The sequence below is a fragment of the Maniola hyperantus genome, chromosome 15 (genome assembly GCF_902806685.2).
Source record: "Maniola hyperantus chromosome 15, iAphHyp1.2, whole genome shotgun sequence".
Classification (NCBI taxonomy): Eukaryota; Metazoa; Arthropoda; class Insecta; order Lepidoptera; family Nymphalidae; genus Maniola; species Maniola hyperantus.
Genome location: NC_048550.1, coordinates 6,806,341 through 6,829,862, shown reverse-complemented (window position 1 = coordinate 6,829,862; position 23,522 = coordinate 6,806,341). Strand labels below are relative to the sequence as shown.

General features: G+C 37.2%; 1 protein-coding gene across 8 annotated transcripts in view; it reads right to left on the bottom strand.

The window, feature by feature from the left end:
* Positions 1 to 17,433, bottom strand: part of LOC117989110 (uncharacterized) — a 155,345-nt gene extending 137,912 nt beyond the window's left edge. For all 8 annotated transcript variants that reach the window (XR_011237604.1, XR_004674530.2, XR_011237605.1 and 5 more), the window contains exon 1: positions 16,987 to 17,433. The gene's annotated coding sequence lies outside the window, so the exon portion shown is untranslated. The remainder of the gene's footprint in view (positions 1 to 16,986) is intronic.
* Positions 17,434 to 23,522: the final 6,089 nt, after the last annotated feature.

Below are 23,522 nucleotides of genomic sequence, written 5' to 3'. Positions count from 1 at the left end.
TATGACCGCTCCAAGCGTTCACTAAATATGAAGATTCATGCCATGTCATCCAACCCAAATATTTTAATACATTTACTATCATCTTGGCGAGGCTTGAAATAACGCCCTAAGGCTATGATCAGACAGAGTGACATGACGTGATCTCGCCTTTTTTAATTTTATCAAAATAATATCAAGATACCTACTTACCTATTTATTAATTTATTTACAAATTTATATTTATTGGGACAACTAAAAATTGTAATATTGATCCACATCTACTTATTTAAATTATATCTACTGTAATTAATTAACAGTATTCCATGGAATTATTTAAAGCATCGGGGGGTCCGGGGCTCGATCCCGGGAACGCATCTCTAACTTTTCGGAGCTGTGTACGTTTTAAGTAAATAAATATTACTGACTTCAAAGGTGAAGGAAAACCAGGCTGATTGATAGTTCTCAATAATGTTCTCAAAAGTGTGTGAAGACTGCCAATCCGCACTTGGCCGGCGTGGGAGACTATGGCCAAACCTCTGATCATTCTGAGAGGAAGAACCCGGTTATGGGTTGATCATGATGATGATGGAATTATTAATATCACGCAAAAAACTATAACCCTGGTTCGTATTATACTTCGTTTCAAAGTTCATTGAAGAAACAGCTTTTCGACATCTTTTTTAACTTTTATATTTTTTTATATTTTGAACACAATGGACGAAGGATGCAAATCACCCTGATCGCCATAAGTAGGTACGATTTTATGGTTGCAAATTAAATCTTTATAAAATAACAATGAATTGAATATTATTAGCTAAGGAAGATATTTTTTCTACTTATAATATAATGCTCGCAGAAATACGATACTATTTCATTGTAATGTAATAAGCTCAATTCAATTTCGTCAATCTCATCGAAGATCAGTATAAAACCGCAGTTTCCTTTACGATATTATGCGGTATGATTTGAAAAGATTTCTCAACGGGATAGTTCCTTTGATCGGAAGAGATAAGAAGTCGGTAACCAGAGACATTACAGTTTTTAAGCCACTTTAAGCCTACCACACATAATACACTATACAAAAATATCGCGAGCTCCCACCATAGGGCCGTGTAAACAAAAAAGCGAATACTTTTGATTCCAGTACATAATGTTGGGTTATTGAAGTGAGAGTTCTTTTTGATTGTTACATCAAGAACGTTACGACTTTTTTAGTTCCCGTGCAAAATTATCATACAATTTTGTCCTTTAAAATAAAATAAAAGAATTCTTAAAATCTATTCAGATTTGATGGAATTATGGAGTAAGAGCGATTACGCACTGCACTTCCGTCATCCGAGTTCTCTGCGTCTATCTCGGATGTGCCTCGGAATCAAATCGGACATATGACGTAGATATTATGTCAAAGATGTCCACTGATTATAGTGCGACAAGGCTCTCTTGGCACTTGAATGACATTGAGAGGGGGGCGCTGTTGGAGAACAAAGGCTTAGAATATTCAAACAAGCACAAAGGGGACACTTGACGGCAACGTTAGTTCCGATTTTCGCCACACGCCAAGATAGCCTTGTCGCACTGTAGCTTAGATTTGGATCAGAGATCGGATTAGTTACTTAACTATTTAATATTTTTTAAATACCTACTTATCTCCCAGGAATTCTTTCCCTTTTGTCAGTGTCTACTGGGATGGGAACATGAGAATTTTGACTACTTTGAATCTTGAAAACAAAAGCATCGCTTAAAATATCTTACCACGATATTTATCAATCTACATGCCAATATTGGATCCAGATTCACAAAAAAAGAGCACTGATCCCACCTAAGAGATGTTTATCGTATTAATATAATACGGCATTAAGGTTACAATGGGCCAGCTCAAGAGAGGTCCAACCAATATAAGACGCTCAGATCTTTGTTGTTGGAATAACATTGTGCCAAAATGTACCGTGGAGCATGGGTTTCAATAAGGCATTGGCCCATGCGGACTTTATACTATTGTCATTCGTGTCTTTTGTGCAAAATAATGCAATTCTGTTCAAGTGTGAGATTTCGCTAGCTTTCTATTGCCATTTGGCTGTTGTCGATACTTTGCAACAGTTGTTCAGTTTTCTATTAATCTTCAAGAAATCTAAAAAGGTTTTTTATTAGTTTTAATTCAACGAACCTTGTATAAAGTGTTTTCTAATCGTTAAGTAATTTTCTTAGATAGGTTTGGAATGCCCTTTCTACCGAGAAGAAACAATAAGAAACTAGGCAGTTTCTCTTTTCAATAATTCAAATTAAAAGATTAGGTATAGTACGTGACAGGTAGGTACTATTTGAGATTGAGACGGCAATCGGGGTATGAGGCGGGGGAACGCCCCGCACACCCGCACGTCACCCGCAACCGCCCGCATCGGGTTAGCACGGGAGCTGTGCGGGTATGCAGGAAGTTTCCTCCCCGATTGTCATTTCAACCTGTCACGTACTTAGATGATAGCCGCAACTCCGTCCGTCCGCATGAATTTTAGCTTTTAAAAATCCTGTGGGAACTCTTTGATTTTCCGAGATGAAACGTAGCCTATGTCAACTTTGAGAGACTCACAGACACAATTTCGAATTTATAATATTAGTATGGATGAGATGACGCCCTTGATGTTTGTGGACAAGCCGGCATTACAATAGTAGCAATTACCCAAATGCCCAGATCTACGACTAAACAAAACACACATACAAAATGCAGAAGGTAAAGTCTTACCACACGGATTCCAAATTACTTACCTATGCTATTTTAAACAGTTCAGCAGTCGTTTGAAACTAACGGGAAGGAAAGCACGCTAGGTATGAAAAGATCGAATTTATTGCTTCATAAGTCATGAGGGTTAAGTCATAATAGTCGACAATGGGCAATAAAGAGTTTATAGGCACTAAACTTCGATCTCATGGCACGTTGAGTTCAGAAGTCAACTGCACGATTTTCGAAAATTATTCCATGTAAGTAGGTACATTACCTTGTCGTAGGTCAATCATGTCAATTATGACCATTTAGAATAGCATAGAATAGAAATTATTATTCAAATCAACTTTTACAAGTGCTTTTCAATAGTCATATGAATCTTTAACGAGTTTGGAATGCCCTTTTTACCAAAAAGTACCAGTAAAATGTCGCCGATTGCCCTTTAAAAAAATCAATAGGTTTAGGTACATCAATTTTTTGTAGACGAGCTATGCCCGCGACTTTGTCCGCGTGGAAACAAGGATAAAAAAGGATAGTTAAAAAAGGATTTTGTTAAATAGGGGTTTGTATAGACAAACCCCTATTTTACAAAATCCTTTTTTAGTGGATATCTATGTCATAATAGTGGCAGTTGCAGCGATCGCACACAGAAAGTCATCAAAACACGATGCATCATCGATGCAGTCGCAACTCGCAACATCGCTGATCGCTGCTACTAAATGTATCGTATCTGTTACGCCCCTTGCCCTTATTGCCTTTACATAAGACAATTATTTTCACGCGCAGTCAACGCATTGACAACGCTACAAATGGCATTGCAAATGCAAGTACCACAGGCTGTCACTGTATAGTATTCGCAACGCGTTTTAGTTGCGTCTGCCTAGCTGCACGTAAAAAATGTCGTCGTGTATAAAGAGTTATGAAGTCTTTATAAGGTCTATCTCGAGAAAGTAAACAACGTTCCATAATAACATTAATTGCTTGATAGGAAGCAATAAAACCGAATACAAATTAATTTTTTATTAACATGAAACACCCGGAGACACACCTCATAAACATATTTAACGCAAGTAATATAGTTGTACCGTTAATTTCTATTGCAAGTTGACAACTTTTTTTGGAAGTCATTAAAAAATAAAATGCATTGCACCATTATACATTTACATAATTATATTCATTACGTTTCATTAAAGATTTAAATAGTTATATCTTAAGTGAACCTATATGAGAAGCTAGTGGTTTACTAGTTTTACTGTAAGAGTTTACAGTTCTTTAAAAAACCGGAGAAGTGCGAGTCAGGCTCGCGCAACGAGGGTTCCGTACCACAGTCGTATTTTTCGACATTTTGCATGAAATTCAAAAACTATGATGCGTAAAAATAAATAAAAATCTGTTTTAGAATGCACAGGTGAAGACCTTTCAAATCCCTCTTGATATACCTAGTTATCTTACTTCCAAATTTGAAAATACAATTTTTATTTTATTTTATTAATTATTAGTTCATGACCACAATTTAATTTTTTTTGTTCACGTAACCACAAATTCACAGTTTTCAGATTTTTCCCCGAATGTCTGCTATAGGACCTGCCTACGTGCATGATTCTAGGTCATCGGGAAGTAGGTACCCTGTAGGTTTCTTAACAGACCACTGCCACTTCAGATTGCTAATTCGTATGTACCTACTTATTTTTAAATTACTTTGTTAGTTTCACAATATAAACGCAAGTTGTTTACTTAAATCTCTTTAAAAAAATAAACAACGCTACGTTTAATTATACAATGAAGAGCTAAGAAGAAGGCAGCCAGGAAAGGCAGTTATCCGGTTTCCTTCTCGGAACTATGTAACTTAGTTAACACTATCAAAGGCACCGTTTTGCACGCCTGACACTATAATACCTGTAGTACGCGACAGGTCCAGATGGCACTCGGGGTGGTGACGCGCGGGTGGTGTGCGGGTGAGCGGGGCGTCCCTCCGCCTCATACCCCGATTGCCATCTCGACCTGTCGCGTACCATACCAAAGTTTTGCCGCAATAGCCGCACTGCTGAGTACCTACCTACTACTGAAAATGCAAAAGAAGTCAGCAACATCGGGCGCATCGTGTATAATAATTATGTGAACATGGTCTTGTGAGCACTGACCTTTGCTTCATCATCATCATCATCAACCGATAGACGTTTACTGCTGGACACAGGTCTCTTGTAGCGACTGCCATCGCCACGGTCTTGCGCCACCTGAATCCAGCTTACGTCATCATAATTTAGAGCATCAGTATTTCTTCGATGAATATACCTATATGTATAATTGTATGACCAGCTTAACTCACTTGTTTGTAGGAGTATGCCCGACTAATTGTGAACCCGTCCGGGATCCTCATTCATGGGCTTCTGCACACGACGCGGCTACCAAGAGACCGCGAGCCACGCAGGCTGTGACATACCTAAGTGACGTCAAATGTAAACTTTTCTTCCACAAATCTCCATTGCACTCCTAATGGGGATTTGCGAACTTCTTTTGCACAAATACGTACAATCTGATGAACTATGTACAAATAGGTGCCTAGCTATTTCTAAAAACAATCAAACCACCTATTAGGCAGTTTTTCTAATTTTTAGGCAGTATAGACAATTTTTCCTCGGAGTTCAGTTTCCTCGAGATTTTAAGTCCTAGGATTTTTTACCGAGAGGTTTTGTCCAGAGCTTTTACCCGGGAGCTTTATTTCCTGTACCCTATGCGATCACCGTTATGTGACCAAGAAGGCCGAATTCATATTATTAGCCGTGAATATCTACAGAGAGCGTATGAATAGATACGCATTTGAAATAGCTTAATTTTATTAATGGTCGGAATGTTAGGAAAGCCTAAAATGAAGGGCCCGTCCCGTTAAAGAATTTGATCAATCACATTAGCATGTTATTTGAATACAACATGGGTTGAACTTGAATGTAACGAATACTTTATCGTATAAACCATAAGGTTTAAACGATTTTTAATTAATTTGCTATGCGGTGCTATATTTATCATCAGACTAACTATTAAGTATTAATGAATTACCCAATATTAAGTAGGTACCTACTATATTATTTTAATTTTTATTTTACTACCTCAGGAGGCTGGGCCTCATACTAAAGCTGAAAACTACATGTTTATTAAGAAGAAAATAAAAATTATTATTATTATCTCAGTGAAGCTTCAATTTATTGCGCAATTAAGTAAAATATCCATAGGCACGAATGCACAAAGTACCTTATGAATGTTTGTGATAAAAAAATTGTATGAAATAAGTAACACTCGTCGAGATGGCAATCGGGGTGGTCCAATATAATTCTCTACAGTCGCAACTTTTCCGTTAGTCAAGTCAGTCCCTTTGTCACGGACAACACTACATTGGACAGGGAACGCCACGAAGCGCCAACGCCGCAAAATCTTCCACGTTTTGTGTCACGGTGGCGTTCGTTCGCGAGCTGTGGATGTCGCAGTGTGAGTGAAGAGCGGCTTTAAATTATTCAACCTAGTATTGAATCGAATTCTGTAAATTCTTAGAAACGATCGAGACTTGTAAGTGGTAGATACGAAGAATTAATAAGATAAGTTACAAGTTATTGGTTCTTTAATTCTTAGAAGTAGCATGAGTCAAAGAGTTTCGGAATGAAATTATTAAAAACTATAAGCACCAAAGTTTTCACCACTTCAGCGTCTATCACTTTAGTTGGTGTATAGGTAAGTACAGTTTCAATATGTTATATTTTTGCTACTCCGCATTCAAAATGATAAAACCGCCTTTTTTAACCCCTAAGGGGGTTGACATTTGTGTAGTCCATGTGGACGAAGTCGCGGGCATAAGCTAGTCGAATGTGAAAGCTAGAGGCGCGTGCCCGGAATAGAACTCCCAACCTCCAGAATAGGAAGCGGACGTCTTAACCACAAGGCTATCACGGCTCTTATATACATTTAGAATATATAAAATCATCAAATATATTAAATAATACCTACTTTAATATACGTTTACCTACTGTACATAATACCGCGCGACACCTGCAGCTAATGCGGAGCCACGCTGAGCGCGTGTATTCCAAACAAGCGCCGCGGGGCAGTCCCTATCATAACATCATTGTTTTCACTGTCCGCTCCTAGTCGAGGGTATTATGTAAACTCTAATGTACGCCAGCTTGAACAGGATTCCATAACAAAGAGTAATTATACGCCCGGGGAAGTAAGCCAACGTAAACTTTACTAATGTACACATCATTCGACGTCTGTTTGCCGTGTCAATTTATTTTAAAATAAGTTTCGTTCGTTGGAAAGCATACAAACATTGACTATAAGTCCTACAGGTAGGAACGGTTGTTGTAGTTCACATGACTGCTTTTCCTTTTTAGTAATATTACTTGTATAAGGTTAGTTTATTTGCCAAATAATACTGGACCGTAAATATACCGTAACAATAAGCAGGTAAGTAGGTACACTTTCCTTAAATGAAGCTAGTCCAACATACCTACGTTACTTTTATTATTACGTTAGTATTAGTTGATCCGTTTCACTATAATCGCTGCCCGAGCACAATCAGTGCGACATATTATCTTTCTCGTGGTTTTTGAATGATTTACTTGTAGATTAAAAAACTGTTAGACCAGACAACCGCGAAAAATCGCCGTAGCACTGATTATTTAAGCATAGCTTGCGCGCGAGAGAGTTTACGCGTATAGCTGTACATTTACTTGAAAGCTCGGATTTCGATCACTAATACAATACGAGACTTTGACTTGAGCGAAAATTGTTTTCTGGGGAACCTGTTCTGTATCCTAAAGGTTCAAAGGTCACAAAACTACTACCATTTCGAACGTTGTCGTTAAACGGAAGAGCTAAGGTATTTCAAATCTTCACACATTACTGTAATAATAACGTGTGTATGTAAATAAGTCATCCAGGTTGTAAACAAAATATCACATCCCTATAATGGAATAGCGACCGTTTCGTGACACTTTCCCATGCTGTGATAGTTTGGTCCTTTGTTGACCGAGCATCGTGGAATGTTGCCCAGTCGGTTCTACTTGAAGGTTACAATGACTTGGGATCCAATATTTACACTTATTTACATCGATATTTATGAAGTGTGGGTCTTTGACGGCATTACTTAACATTTGTATCTATATGTGTTAAGTTTTGTTTGACAATAAAACGTAGCTACAGCTATTTCCTAACAAAGCGGAGGTAGCCTAGTGGGTTAAGACGTCGGACTCCTAATCGGGGGCTTCGAGGTTCGATCCCGGGCACGAAACGGAGTTATGTGCGTTTTAAAGCAATTAAATATCACATTTAACGGTGACGGAAAAAATCGTGACGAAGCCTACATGCCTGAGAGTTCACCATAATGTTCTCAAAGGTGTGTGAAGTTTAACAATCCGTTTTCGGCCAGACCGTTCTCAGTAGTGAGCCGGCGATGGATTGATGGTGATGGTGGTGGTCTATGTTCGCTTTGTTATAATATTCAGTTAACGTAAAATAGAGCAGATAAATGCGGATAAATGAAGCCACTGTGGTGTGTGGTACCGTAAACATTTTTATAATAATACTAGCTTAGGCTCGCGACTTCCATCCAATAGTTTGAGCTGTGTGTTGATAGATCAGTCAGTCAGTCATCTTTTCCTTTTATATATTTAGATAGATTATGTTTCTTGAATAAGAGAACGAAATTCAATTACTTACTTACGTAAAAGTTAAATATAACATTGACCTTTTTAGTATGAAAAATAATGAATTTTGTACCAGCGCAGAAAGAACACCAATTTCATTTTATTATTCCTGACATTGTTACAGAAGTCTCGAGTAATGTCACGTCGAGTTTATTTCCTATTCTCTTGTAATAAGATGTAAACTCCTTCAATATTGGGTGCATATTATATTCCCCGGAGATCGTAAAAGATTCGTTTACCTGCTTGTTTGTTGTGAACCGAAAAGGGGCTATTGGAAGGTCCATTTTTTTATTCAATTTTACGTGTGGGAATTTTAATAGGAGCCCAAAACGGCACGTTCTTCCATCTGCAGATGTGCCACATTTGGTGTCCATTCGCAAAACACGTGTTGTTTGTCATAAAATTTAGAAATGCCGTTATTTATTCAATACAAACTTCTATTTTTTTGGTCGTCAAGGGGAAGTTTTTCAAGCCTTGGTCATCTCAACTCATTGGTCAAACTTAAACAAACTGACACGGACCGGTTAGAAGGACATCATTCATCTGAGGACATCATATTTTGACCCACACTGAAAAAAGCAAGTGAGTGAAGAGAAGAGAAGAGTGAACTTTCACTTGTATAAAATGTATCGAAAAAAAATATAGTAGGTTAGGTTGAGTAAAAAATAATCGTGGTATGTACCCGTTTTATACATTAAAATTTGTCGTTAAACTACGAAATAAGCTTAAAATCATTAGGTATACTTACCGATAATGCTATACAACTTTTGTTAAAACAGTCGTTTTAAAATCTCACTAAGTATGTAAATTCAATAGTGTCATGATTGATGATTTTATTTGGTTGAAATAATGACACTGATCAACCCAATAGTTGATTTTACTGTGTTTGAAATCAGTGATAAAGTTAGATTTATTGCAAGCAACCAAGTAGCTTTATGCTCCCCTATATGAACCTTTTCCTTCATAACGACTGACAAAATTTTGGAGGCAGCAATCACTTTGTTTTTCAATGAATACCTACCGCGGTGAGTACCGCAAGATGTTGATCCGCCATAGTGTTGACAATCCTCAGTCAAGACAGACCGACTGGAAATCTAGTCGTTAAAAAATCTACTCCAAGCTGATTATCATTATTTATTATCTTCAAAACACAGAATGTTTTCAATTACCTACTGTAACAATGATTGATATATCTAGTGCCTTTCCACATACGGACAAATTTATCGCTGCCATCGATAGCTGGACGACTATTAATTTTATCAGCTCAGACTGGCCGCGTCAATATAATAATGCAAAGTCATCGAATCGCTCATATGGCTCCCGGCAGCTTAGCCCTCGGCAACTTAGAACGGCTGGAATATACATAATTTCTTGGAAGTATTTTTTATAAATTATTATTATATTAGGTGCCCCACATCATTTTGTGTTAGAAAGCTGTGCTTTTGAAAATTCTATTGCAACTCGATTTACTTATAATTTTTTGTGTCCATTTTTCATTGCTTTCTCATGCTCTGTCCACCACCATTTCAACTTTTTGATTGTCTCAAGTATGTATTGAACTTTAGTGGTATTTCCAAAGTATGTCTTATGTCGTTAGCTATCTTCCTATCTTTGAAAGTGAATCCTAACGTACATTTTCCATTCATCTTTGACAAACTTCTGCAAGTGTTTCTGCGAGTGATTCCAAATCTGACAGTCCTAAGTCAGGTATAAGGAGGATGCAATTAGATTAAATACATACTTACATACTTTATTTTTGGTTGGTATATAAAGTGTTAAATATTACTTAATAGCGAAGCGCTACTGCTATACTAAAAGATACAAATGTTGCTAAGGAACCTTTAAATGTCCTTGCATGAGTCATCTTTTATCGGTTCATACTGTGTTGAAAACATTATGACCAGTTGTTGTTATCTAAACATCGATATATTTCACAGTGCAGGGACACAAACTTTAATTTCCATTCCTAATCGACTAATAAGAAGTAAGTTATGTTTGAATCAGCTGGAGATCCAGAAATAAATTCAACGGGCGGTGCCCTGCGGGACGCCCAAACAATGCCAACCAAATTAAAAGGGACCGTAAGCGATTCGACTTGAGCCTCGCTAAATTTATTACTCCAAGTTTTCATTCTTTGTTTCGGTCGCTAATGAGATTCGAATGCTGCAACTGTTATTCGAGATCTTGCGGAAAAAGATTAAAAATCTTATCAAGACTTCCTATTGGAGTTTCGTAATTTGCGTAGAGTTTTTCTTCTTTTTCTTCAATACTGTAAGCGAAGGAAAGACGATTTTACAGCCTATAATTTAGATAAATACGTTTTATAAAATGATTTGGAGCGAGTAAGATGATTATACAGAATTGCAAGCAAATAAGCAATATATACATTCATACAAAACTGTATGGGGTTCTATCACGTAGAGATAAAGTTCGAATTGAATCGTAGGTATAAGGCTTCGCGGGTGGTCTAAGACGAGTTAACTGTTGAATTGAAACAGGAACAAGAATGCAAATTTCAACTTATGTTTATAGCCGGTATGCTCTAAAAAGAGGAATGCATTAATTAATTTGGGCAGAATAAAAATGCCTTTGTGTAGAATGCAAGTTTGCATGTCTGACTTTTATCTTATTAACAAGATTTTGCTGTAAACGGTAGTTTCCTTATAAAAACAACGTGCTACATGCATAAAAATTGTGCAAATATTTTCTAGAGTCACTGACATGTATTGTACCTAGTGTCTAGAGTGCTTGATAAAACTACTTTTAAAGTTCCATCAACATAATTCGATTAAAATAGTTAATTTAGTACAGTACTCAGTAAAAAAAAATGAAAATTATGTACATGTGTCAAAAAAATAGGTCATTTGAAAGGTGAAACTGGCAACCCCATAATAACAATGAATGTGCTCTAACCACCAGGCCATTATAACTCTGAACAGTTACTTTAACTGAATAATGCATAATATAGAATAGAATACAGGCAATACCCACGGTAAAGGCGTAACATCGTGACGAGGTGCAATCCACTCAACTTGTCAAGTTGCGCGTGACATCAGGCTTATTGCGAGTGATCGATATAAAGCTAGCTTTTATAAGTATTCTCGACTGCTAGTAAGTGATGATGATAGTGATGAAACTTTAAAGCTCAGAAAGAGATAAAGATTTTCGTAAGCTAGACGCTGGTAAAGTAAAACTTACCCTAAAGCTCGCCAGCCACGAGGAAAATTTTCCGAGTTATTTTGTCGGCTTTTTATTGGAGTCAATAGAAATAGTAGAAAGATTTTTATTTAAATAAACTTTTACAAGTACCTGCTTTTGAATCGTCAAATGCATCTATCACTGGCTCGGAATGCCTTTCCTACCGAGAAGAAACTCGACTCTGCCTGACCCGTGCGTTTAGAAAAGCCAGTCGAGCAGTTGTATCCATTTAAGCTGCTATGGTTTGCTTAGATCGAGGCTCCTTGGTTCAAAGCTACTCAGCTCAAGCCTGTTAAACTTGCTCAAAATTACAGGGAAAGTTTAAGACACACCACTGCTTAGAAAATTGGTCAATTCTTTCGATGACAGGGTGACATGCCACGTTTGTAGCATACTACATTTATCTGACCCTACTTGAGCCAACTCATCAGAAAATAAAATTTTCCAAACTAACTTATAGGGCATCAAACCCAGAATCTCTTGATTACAAATCATTTAAGCAATAGTACGCCAGAGAGTCATCGAAAATGGTGTGGAACGAATGATGCAATACAAATTAAGTGCGGTAAACTAGATCCATTGAACAATGCAGCGCTCTTTTGCGAGCCTGACGAGGCTAAGTAGGAACAAAGGGACAATAGTGAAAGAGCCGAGTACCGAAGCGTGGCGATCCAGCCCCGCTTCCGGTAACGTGGGAACGCCTTTTTACTAACGATAATATTCAATGTGCCGTCAAAACCACCCTGCCTCTCATTTAAGCTTTAAGGACAAACTCTTTCACACGAGGTTAGGTAAGGCAAGGCAAATCGAGATTTGCTTATTACTCGTAAACTCTCTCTCCAAAGGCAAAGCGGTCTGAACTCTAAGCGATTTAGCATTCCGCATACGAACAATAATGGACTGAAACTAAGCACGTCAAAGCCTTGGACGATGTTAATGTGTTTCTAGTCATAAAAATGAAGCCTGGATTTGAGTGACAGAGTCTATAAAAACGACCCTTAACTACCTACTATTTATTCTTTATTTTATTGATAAACGGTACGAAAACAGTGTTACATCATCGACCTATCGCCCAGCTCACTACAGAGTACGGGTCTCCTCTCAGAATGAGTAGAGTTTAGCCACAGGTTACGACGCTGTGACCAAGTGCGGATTGGAAGACTTCACAAACTTTTGAGAACATTATGGATGACAGATTACACTCAAACAAGCAGGTTAAGATTTTTTCCTTCACCATTAAAGCAAAGCATTTATTCAACTATTTTGAAGCTCCATTTTTGTGGTGTATTCATGACTTTTTGATTATTTTGAATACTTACTAGCCGTTTTTTATTACATACTTTTGTTACACAGTAAGTATTTCCAATCTGCCCTTGGCTAGCATGGTGGACTAACTATGGCCAAAGCCTTTTCACTCTGAGAGGAGACCCGTGCTCTGGGCCAGCGCGGCGGCGCCAGTTTGTTGATGATGGAGTAATTTTGTTCCTGTCTGGTGTGAAAACTATCAAGTTCTTCAATCAAATTATGTATCTTAGTCAAAGACAACTTCTCTTAATCTAGCCAAGAAATTTAGCTTATTTGTCCAATTTATGACCGGTGTCTACGCACCTAAAATAGTACGGACCTTAATCTGCAATATTACGATAGGTAGTTAGATGAATTTCGATTTTTGTTGCATTAGCCGTACGAATAACAATATATTTGCCATAATTGATTTCAATCAATCAAATGTTACCCGCTTAACATAACTTAAAATTAAATAAATTACAAGCATCAATAGATTTGAAGGATTGTCTCCTCAAAGTTCAAACAGAACACATTTAATCAAGTTCTATTCTTGAATAGATTTTCCGAATCCAGCAGATACAATATCAATAGGACTCTGGAGAGAATCCGGTCACAACTCACATCTCCACGTTTCTAAACAATAGTTCATCAACTGGGTATGTAGGTACCACGAGTTCGACACGTCATTTCACGGACCATCGGCTTCTGCTCTATTTAGCGGTCCTATACTCTTGACGAAATACCGACGCAATCGAGAGCGGTATTCTTCAATTACTTGTTTCGCACTGTTCGGTGTTCCCACTTTGTCTTTTTATCTTTACGTTCAACTTTGATACTTCTGTTCTCGATCTTCTTTACACTAGTATCAAATTCTTTATTTCTTGCAAAGTTGGAAAATTAAATTTTCAATCACGAAACAAAGTTAAAATTACTTACAGACTCGAAGAGTAATAAAGCCTAGAGTTAGTGAAATGTTTATATCAAGTAACTATGCGTATTCGTGTCTTGTTCTGTGTAACGGGTGACGCCTTTCAAATAACGACGGCATGATTCTTCCAAGTAGGGACCCAAGCAGTCCAAGTACAATCAGAGCGACATCGCTTTCTCATGACTTCTACATGTAGAAAATGTTGCAAAAAAGTTGCCGCGTGAGAAATGAGTCGCACTGACTTTGCTTGGGCTGCCGAATACACAAAGTTGTCTATCAATATCTTAAACACCAATTACTTACTTATTTAAACTTACAACAATAATAGGAAAAGGTGCGAAAATATAGTGAGGAATCCAGTACAATAATTTCAAATAAGTAAGTTACTGAAAATATTACAACAAAACTTAAAGCTAGCCTTATCTAATTACTATACAAATCATGCCCGCGTGGATTGGTACCAAGAATACTGGCTGCATTGTCGCGCTGGACAGCCAGGCTGATCTAAAGTTATTTAGTTGACTTTTATTTTAATTGACTAATACAAAGGCAGTCAGCAATGTAAGCACTTCAGTTCAGAAGTTCAGACATCAAAGACAAGATCGCCAAACGATATCCTGAAAGCTATATTTTTCACAGTAGTCGATCGCAGACATTAGATAAGGGCGTCTAACAAAACTAACAAGTAAGGAGATCTCTTGCCAAATACAACCCCAACGCGGAAGCTCCACTCGAACGGGAAAGCATGATTTATTGGTGAAACTTGCACCATTACTCATCTCACCATTCGTTACTCCAATAAAAAGAACGTCTTCCGATAATTTATTAGAAGCGGTATGGAATTTTATTACGGCTGTCTATTTTAGAGTGCCGTGCAGCTCCCCGTCCGACGTTATTAAATCGTAAATATAAGTAAAATTATTTATGACAAGTTTCGAAAATTTTGAAACACTCGTGTCGTTATCTAAAAGCTTGTTTTATTGCCTGTTAATTTTTTATTCATTAAGTGCCTAGATATTAGGAGGTAAGTACCTACACCCACCTGGAGGAAAGCTTGTATGATAAAGTGGAAAGTGTTGATTCAATTTAAAATAAGCCGCCCAAACTAATGACACTTTTGTAAAGAATATCAGACATAACTAACTTATATTTCCCATGCCCATAGTCCAAAATATGTAACTAACCATGGAAATCCTTAGTCCAGTCAAACCACGTAGGTACAAAAGGTAGTCTAACGACTAAGATTTGGACTTACAAACTTTAGCAATCTAGGTACGTTACTTTAAAAAAAAGAAAAAAATTGAATCTCAACTTGTATTCAACTTCTAAGAAAGCAACCGTTGCAAGTTGTAAGGAAACTCTAAACTTAAATTTCAAAAATACTGGTTTTATTTGAAAGTAACTATGAAAGAATGCCTATAAATGTTGCACCTCAACACCAGTTCAAAGTTTGGACATAAACAGATAATAAAAAACAAGTAAAAGAGAAGATGTATGTGATAATAAACAGTAATAAAATGGAGCTATAAAAAATCTGATTTATAACGAAGCGAAAGCCCCAAATAGAGCAATTCGAGGAAATATTTTTTTATTGGAAAACCAGTAAAAAATGTAAATTAATTGATGATAATATCAAATTTACAATAACATTCTCCCTAGGCTTATTTTCTTTGGCAGAATTCTGGGTGTGAGTGATTTCCAAAACGCATGCCAGAAGTCCCTTTTGGTGATTTCGACCAACTTATGAATTTTAAACATTGGTTATGGCGTCTGCCGGATGAATTATGATTTATAAAGAAGTGAAATCTCTAAATAGAGCAATTCGAGGAAAGAATTTGTACTTCACTATTCGAAAACCAGTAGAACATGACACGTTTTACTAGTTTCTGTTTTTACTGTACTGTACTGTTCTGATTTTACTGTACTGGTATTCATATTGTGAATTAATAGAATGATATGGAATTAACAATAGCGTTGTTCTATCTCTATTTCTCTTGAGTGATATTGGGGCCAATTATCTGGTACACAATTTCTAAACTAAACTAAATTAACAGGTCTAAATGTAGTGCTGTCCTTTTCCGCAAGCAACATTATTAAGGGATAGCAATAGATTTAGACGTGCCATTTTAGTTTAGTTTAGAGATTGTGTACAACAGAATTAGCCACATTGGGTTACTAATAAGCCAGAACATCTCCTATGCTTATTTTTTTTAGCAGGATTTTGGGTGTGGGCCATCGATGGTGTGGGCGATTTCCAAAACGCATGCCAGTCCCATTACAACCAACTTATCAATTTGAAATCTCATTAGTCGTTAAGCCTAAGAAGAATTCTGATTATAACAAATTGAAAGTGCCAAATAGCGAAGAAAGCTGGGTAGGTATTTTTTAAATTAGAAAACTAGTAAAACATGTACCTAATTATTAGATGATATAGATATAAGTATAACAATAACATTGCTACCTTGAACGGTGACCGATCAATTGACAAAAAACAAATGACAAAGTTTCATTTCCCAAACAAATTTTGGCAAAATTATGAATCGTTTTATGATCGTTATAAAACTTATGTTTCTACAAATAATTCATTTGATAAAACAAATTACCAGACAAATTGTTCTTTCATAAAATATCATTTGACAAACAATTGATTTCTTTAATCCTGTTAATTAGTAAAACAACACAGTACAGTGTGTTATAAGTAGTAACTTATTGGTAATTGGTAAGGTAACATTACAATAAAGCCTTGTAGCATGATCATTATGGAAATTGTTTCTTCTTTCTCGCGTCTTATTCCCACTGCTGAGGATTGTGACTCTTTCTCCAAACTAATGTTTGGAGTTTCCTTTGGTTAACAATGCGGTGGGTTTCCAGGCAAATTCTTCCGCATAGGTACAACAAACCAAAAAAACGAGATTTCGACTCTTCGGTTTTACTTTTATCTTTTATAAGTTGTTAAAATAGTTTCTTAAAGTTTTATAGTGCTGGTTCAGGATATTAATATAGGTACCTAGTCTTAAATTATAATATAGGTAGTCTTAGTTAGTTAGTTGCATTAGTTACTCCAGAGTCCAGACTCCTACCATTAGGTTACATTTACCATTCCGATAGAAGAGGATGCATAGTCTGTAGTTATTTTAGAAATAAAATAGAAAATAAACGAAAAATTATTATTAGTAAATACATACCTTCTTAGTTTAAAGGATCAATTTCAACGTCGTTTCCGAAGCTCTCCAAATGTAGAGGCTAGAGATTAACTTTGTTAAATTCTGTCAAAGTTGCCTAAGTAAACTTCTCTCATAAACTTGACAACAAATCCAATTGGTTCAACTCAACGCGGCACAAAAAAGGAAACTCCACCAGGATAAAACAGTTTATATGTCACTTTATTTAGCACAGAAAAAACTTTTCAAAACTTACACTTTCACCGGAAAGTTAAACACAACGCACACACTTTAAAAAGCTTTGTCTGTAGTAAGCACAAGTTCATAGAAAGCCTTTTCAAAAGTTGGTATAAAACACTGCACAATAAATATTATTAGCGGAGTAACGTGTGATCACATTTACAAGACTGGTTCGTAAGAGTGAATGAGAGCGCGACACGCCACATTACGTATGTCCTGTAGGGCCGCGCGGACCGCTCTGCCTGCATCGTAGAAGCCAGAGCGGGCGAGGGGGCACCGATAGACGAAAATGGCTTCACAAGTTAATTTTTTTCTCTTTCCTCCTTTAATATTCCGCATATGCCGTGCGCGGCTGACGGTGCACGCGCATGCGCCCCAACCCTAACAAACCATGTAGGGTTGTAAAGCGATGCACTCGCACTTTACATAACTTATTGGGCCGTTTATTGAAGCCACTGTTTAATACCCTTTCCATGTCGGGGTTCGCCGCTTCCTACGATCATACAATGTAAGTTAGGATATTAATCAGTATTATAGTTTATACGTAGTTACTTAGATCTTTATAAACGGGATACCTTCCATTAATATCAATATTATTTAGTTCACAGGAGTTAAGGTTCGTCCGCACCTGAGCGGCGCGGCGCGGCGCTTCAGCGAGCTGCACGTCGCGGCACAGAGCTTCAAAATATCATTTCTATCATTTTGTATGGCGCATATCGCACTAGAGCGGCGCTGCACAGCGGTTCACCGCGCGTTGCCGCGCGGCACGGCTGGAGAGAATATTTTGAAGCGCAGCGAAGCGACGCGCAGTGCAGTGACGCTAGTGCGACATACCCAGCTGCGCGGCACGGCGCTTCGCGCTCGTACGCGAACGGGTATAAAAGTGACGCGCAAGAGACGCGAGGTGCCGCGTACTGCAGTTGTAGTGCGGTAGGCACCGTCGAGCGGCCTGAGGTGACGCGTTCTGCAGTCGGACTGAAGCGCCGCGCCGCGCCGCTCAGGTGCGGACGAACCTTTAGGCTATATTAGAAAAAACAATTTGTTGAACTTACAGTCAGTACTTTTAGTGTAATGAACGACAAAGCATAGAAATCGCGTTTTTAACAAAAGCTCTATTGGTCGCTTTGGTTGGAATCTTAACAATCTAAACAAATACCTACCTAATTGTGTGCATTAGCGTTAGGACTTAGGAGAGTAAATAGAATACGTCGCATTATCTCTCATTTCTTTTAAAAATGTTAACTGTGTTCCGCACATCTAGCTAAAAGCAGTCTTCTTCAATTTCGATACAGTTCCCTTGTGATCTGTCAATCGTCCAAGCTCACCATTCCACGGGAATACAAAATAAAAGAAAACCCGTTTCACATTCAGCGTCGATTCAGATTGCTTCTTTTACGAAATTTATGCGTTTTATTGCAAGGATAATGGTCAGGTGAAACGGACAAGGATTTTTATGTTTTTTATGTGTTAGCAAGTTTCTGCTTGTCTACGATCACGCACAGTTGTCAACGTATTTAAAGGCTTGGGCACACGCGTCGCGTGACGGCAACTTGGCAACGTAACTCTCATAAATTGTGATATACAAGAAAGTGGAAGGCGTCTACATTGCAAAGCGTGAGTAGGTACGAGTAGGAGTCATGCTACTGATTTATCGCACCGGATCCGTTTTTTATGATGATGATGATCCGTAATGATGTTTATAATTTAATTTAAATAAATTAAATAAATTAATTTAATTTAAATAAATTAAATTATAATTATAATAAATTTAATATAATTAGTATGGATATTTGCACATAGCAGCAGCCCAAGTGCGTTGTAAACTCATATAAACTAGGTATATCACATAGCAGCAGCTCAAGCACACAAGTGCGTTGGGACCATTATATTAGAGTTGCTGAGAGCTGCTGTGGTCGCTCGCTGTCGCCGTCTTGATCTGCAGTGTGATAGGCTTCGTACAGTCATTTGAACTACAAATTGTAACGCGCGCTTTTATTACGACAATGCAATGCTGTTACCGCTGCGGGTTGTGTGTATTTCAAGCTTTATAAAAGTTTAACCGAAAGTGTGTTTTGCGTAATTATTTTGTATAATAAATTGAAATCTTGAATAGAAAGTATTGTATTTTGAAACTGGCAGCAGTCTTGATATATCTAATATATAAAAAAAAGATTCCGACGAATTGAGAACCTCCTCCTTTTTTTGAAGTGGGTTAAAAAGTTGCCCGAAGGTTACTTCAAATAAAATTGAATTTAAATACAAATCTGGCACCGTTACAGTTTAACGCTTAATTAGAGGGAAAAACTGGAAAGTCAGTGTCATTATCTAATCCTTGAACAATATTTTTATCTGATAAGTAATTTTATTTAAAAAAATATGCATCTATGTGTAATAGCACGTTACAACACTGAAAAAAAAGTAACGAAACAAAACAGGAGCTAAATACATAAACATTTGAATAGATTTACTGAAGCAAGGAAGTTGTATTCTGAAGTGCTAAAACAGTTGGATGTGCAGTCATAGAGCTCGGCCGCGATTGTCGGATTGCGTGTGCCGACTTGATAACGAAGCTAAAAGTAAAATCAACTGTGAAATATGGACTCGCTGTCGTCAAAACTCTGCACCACTTTTTCGTTTGATTTATTTAGTTTTAGTCACTGATAAATATTTAGTGTATCTATTCGGAAACGTGCTATGACAAATGATGCAATCAAAAACTGTTCACGAAAAACTATTAGTACCTACCTACATGAAATTGACTCACAAAATCCATACTTACATACTTAATATTACAAATGCGAAAGTGTGTCTGTCAGTCTGTCTGTCTGTCTGTCTGTCTGCTAGCTTATCACGGCCCAACAGTTCAACCAATTTTGATGAAAGTTGGTACAAAGTTAGCTTACATACTGGGGAAGGACAACTTACATACTGGGGAAGGGCTACTTTTTATCCCGAAAAATCAAAGAGTTCCCACGGGATTTTTAAAAAACCTAATTCCACGCGGACGAAGACGCGGGCATCAGCTAGTAGGGCATAATTTTAATTTTTCTGATAGATGATTCTCGTCAATTTTTAGTCTCTAATTAGGTACATCAGACTTTTTAAACTTTTTGTAACGTCTTAAAAGTAGGTACCCTACTCATCTGCCATGGATGAAAAGCATACGTAAGTATTATTCTAGGTATGATATTTTCGGAAAAAAGATTTTGTCAATGATATTTATTTGTTTCATTGTACTATAAGGTACCCATATCCTTTATAATATTCTTTCTTAAATATTTCAAGTTAAATACTTGGAATATTAATCCCTCTGCATAGGTTACCTGTTCACGTAAATACGAAACTCCGTGAACAGCTGACTGAGACCAGTCTTCACAGAATTACTTTATTTGATACAATTTACCTTTTTTTGTGTTAATACTTACTTGGTTCGTAATTGGAATGTACTAAGAAATTAAAATTGGAAAAAGTAAAGGTAATCGGGCATTTTGGGCCCGACTTTAGCATAAGCACACGAGTAGATATTCCTATCTGTGGCATAAGTATTATGTACAATTTTGAAAAATTGGGTAAGACAGACTATTAAGATTAAGCTGGAGGTAGACAGGCTGATAATCCTTGCTACGAAAGCACTTGAATTTTTTGCAAGCTCTTAAATAAGAACGAGGCTATGATAAAACAATTTTTTATTTTTATTTTTTCAAATATTTAAATAAAAATTTCAATCTGAGTTATAGGTCAATTTTTACAAAGGTCGCCTTTCTAAAACAGCAATTCAAATATCAAAGCACTTGTAACGCTTTCATTCAAACACTTGTACTAATCAAAGCAAGTGGCTAACCGAAGTTCGCACCATGAAGGCCCTTGTCGCCGCCTAGTTGATATTCATGATGACTCAAAGCCTTCGCGGCGCTATACGGCCCTGCGTCAGCTAAATTGGTTTATGGCGATGAGTAAACATGCCTATAAATATTTAGAACGCGCATATTTAATAGATAGGAGGCTGTGTATCTGTTAAAACGGGCAATTAATACATCACTGCAAACGTCTTGGGTTTACACAACAGTTCTACATAGCTCAGTAGGTACGAAGCCGCGTAAAAAATGTTGTAGAAAAAAGATTGGATCATAGAGGAGGCACGGCTTTGCTGGTAGAGTGGTAACTAGCCAAGGCCGAAGCCTCCCACCCCACCAGACCAGACCAGTTTAGAAATTATAAAATTTCAAACCCCTGCCAGGAGTCGAACCCGGGACCTCCCACTAAGAAGACCACAGTGCTTACCACTGCGCCAGGGAGGTCGTCAATAGTTGATCGTGTGATCAATTTTGCATGATCAAGCCAGTTTGTCAGCCAGTTTTCATCACAGGTATTATTATGTTGGACGAACTGCCGATTGAAACCTGTAAATCGGACGAGATACTAGGTGGAGTGTAAGGTCATTATTTATCAAGTTATGATAATACTTAATAGTCCGGGAGACCATGACACTGAGAGTACCATTATCGTGGGTTTTAGAAGGAGGGAAAAGTGACTGTAACCATACGATATGAATGATATGAAAACCATAGAACAACCCAAGAGTCGAGCTAAAACTATTTTTAATTAAATTCACTATCCAGTACACCAGTAATTCTTTTTCTTTTATGCGTTATCACTAGTAGTTATTATACTTAGTATATCATTAATTTTAAACTTTGTTTTTGTAGTATGCTCAATTTCATGCTCTTTTATCAAATCTTGGTATGACAACTTCTACTGCGACGAAAATGTCTGTCCTGTTCGCATATTTTTTTGTAGGCAGTGCCAACTAACAAGTCTTGCCGGTATGGAGTAAAAATATATATTTTTTCATATTGACTGTTTTTGTATGCTATTTTAGAATCACGGGATATTTCGTTATTATTTTAGTTCATGAAAGCTAAGCAAACAAGTTATGAAACAGCTCTACATAAAATAACAAATAATCGAAAACGTCGACCCCAATAGAACCTTCAGAATTTTCATGAACATAAAAGAAATTTTCCATCATATTGCCCAAGTTTTCATCATATTGTCTTGTTTTGACCGCTAACTTTTGAAAATAAGGGCCCTATTAATTCATGGGTTTCTAACAATTTACCTTCTTTTGAAAACTTTGGCTGCCTACATGAGGAGAATTCGATAATTTATAAAACTTACTAGGATTTGGACTTTATTGAAATTCATATGGTATTGGCTATTGGCCGCGACTTCGTCCGCGTGGAATTAGGTTCTTGAAAATTCCGTTTAGCCTAGATCTTTTCTTGTATAACCTTCTACCTGCACAATGCACATGCAGGTAGGGTGTTATGTTACATACAAATATACAAGACAAGGGACTTTCACATGAAAGTTTCCCTTCCCTTTCTCTTAGAAGTGACGATGACGGTTTAGCCTTGTACTCGAGGCAAGTAGAGTCTCAATCATAAATTTCCTGAAGGGGCTCCTTCATCAGATTACTGAATTGGATCAGAGTTACCAACCATTACCACCCTCAAAAGATAGTATACCTAACCAGTGATAAACTGAGTTTACCTTTATTTTAACCGACTTCCAAAAAGGAGGTGATTCTCAATTCCCGTTTTTTTTAATAGTACATCGATGGAGGTTTCTATTTGCAAATATTTTTTTTAATAACAGAGGATGTTTCCGTGGTGGTCCCATAAAAAATTCTAGATCCAACTCCTTAATCCTGATGCTGGTTCATGAGATAGAACCCGCTGACAGACAGACGGACGGACAGCAGAGGCTTAGTAAAGATTCCCGTTAGCACCCTTCGAGTACGGAATCCTGAAAATCGTGACAAAGTTTTGTTCATATTTCAGATTGTAGCACATTGTGTCAACATGGTCAAAATAAAATAAAGCTTCTGCAAACATTGTAAAAAGTCCACGCAGAAAACGGCAGTGAAGGCAAATAATAGCGAATGAAAACGTATGTGAAGTAATTTATGTGTTAGAATTTTCCGGCATATCTAGGCGGCCTACATTGCACCGGAAAATGTGTATCTGAGGCCTGTTCGGGATATTTTCAAGCCTTCGTCAAAATCGCCTATTGTTTTCAATACATGTTTTTTTTTTTTTTTTTTTTTTTTTTTTGTCGTAAAGCACTGTCACCAGTACTTTACTACCATTACAATCTAGCCTATGAAAGAGGCTAATAAGCAATATTATATTAACCTAAACTTATAAACGTACTTATACCTAAGAATCTGTCCATTGACTTAGCTTAGTTTATAGTTAAGATACCTTATTGGAAGACACTTTGTTCTTGTGTTCTTTAAATTGCACTAGCACTATGCT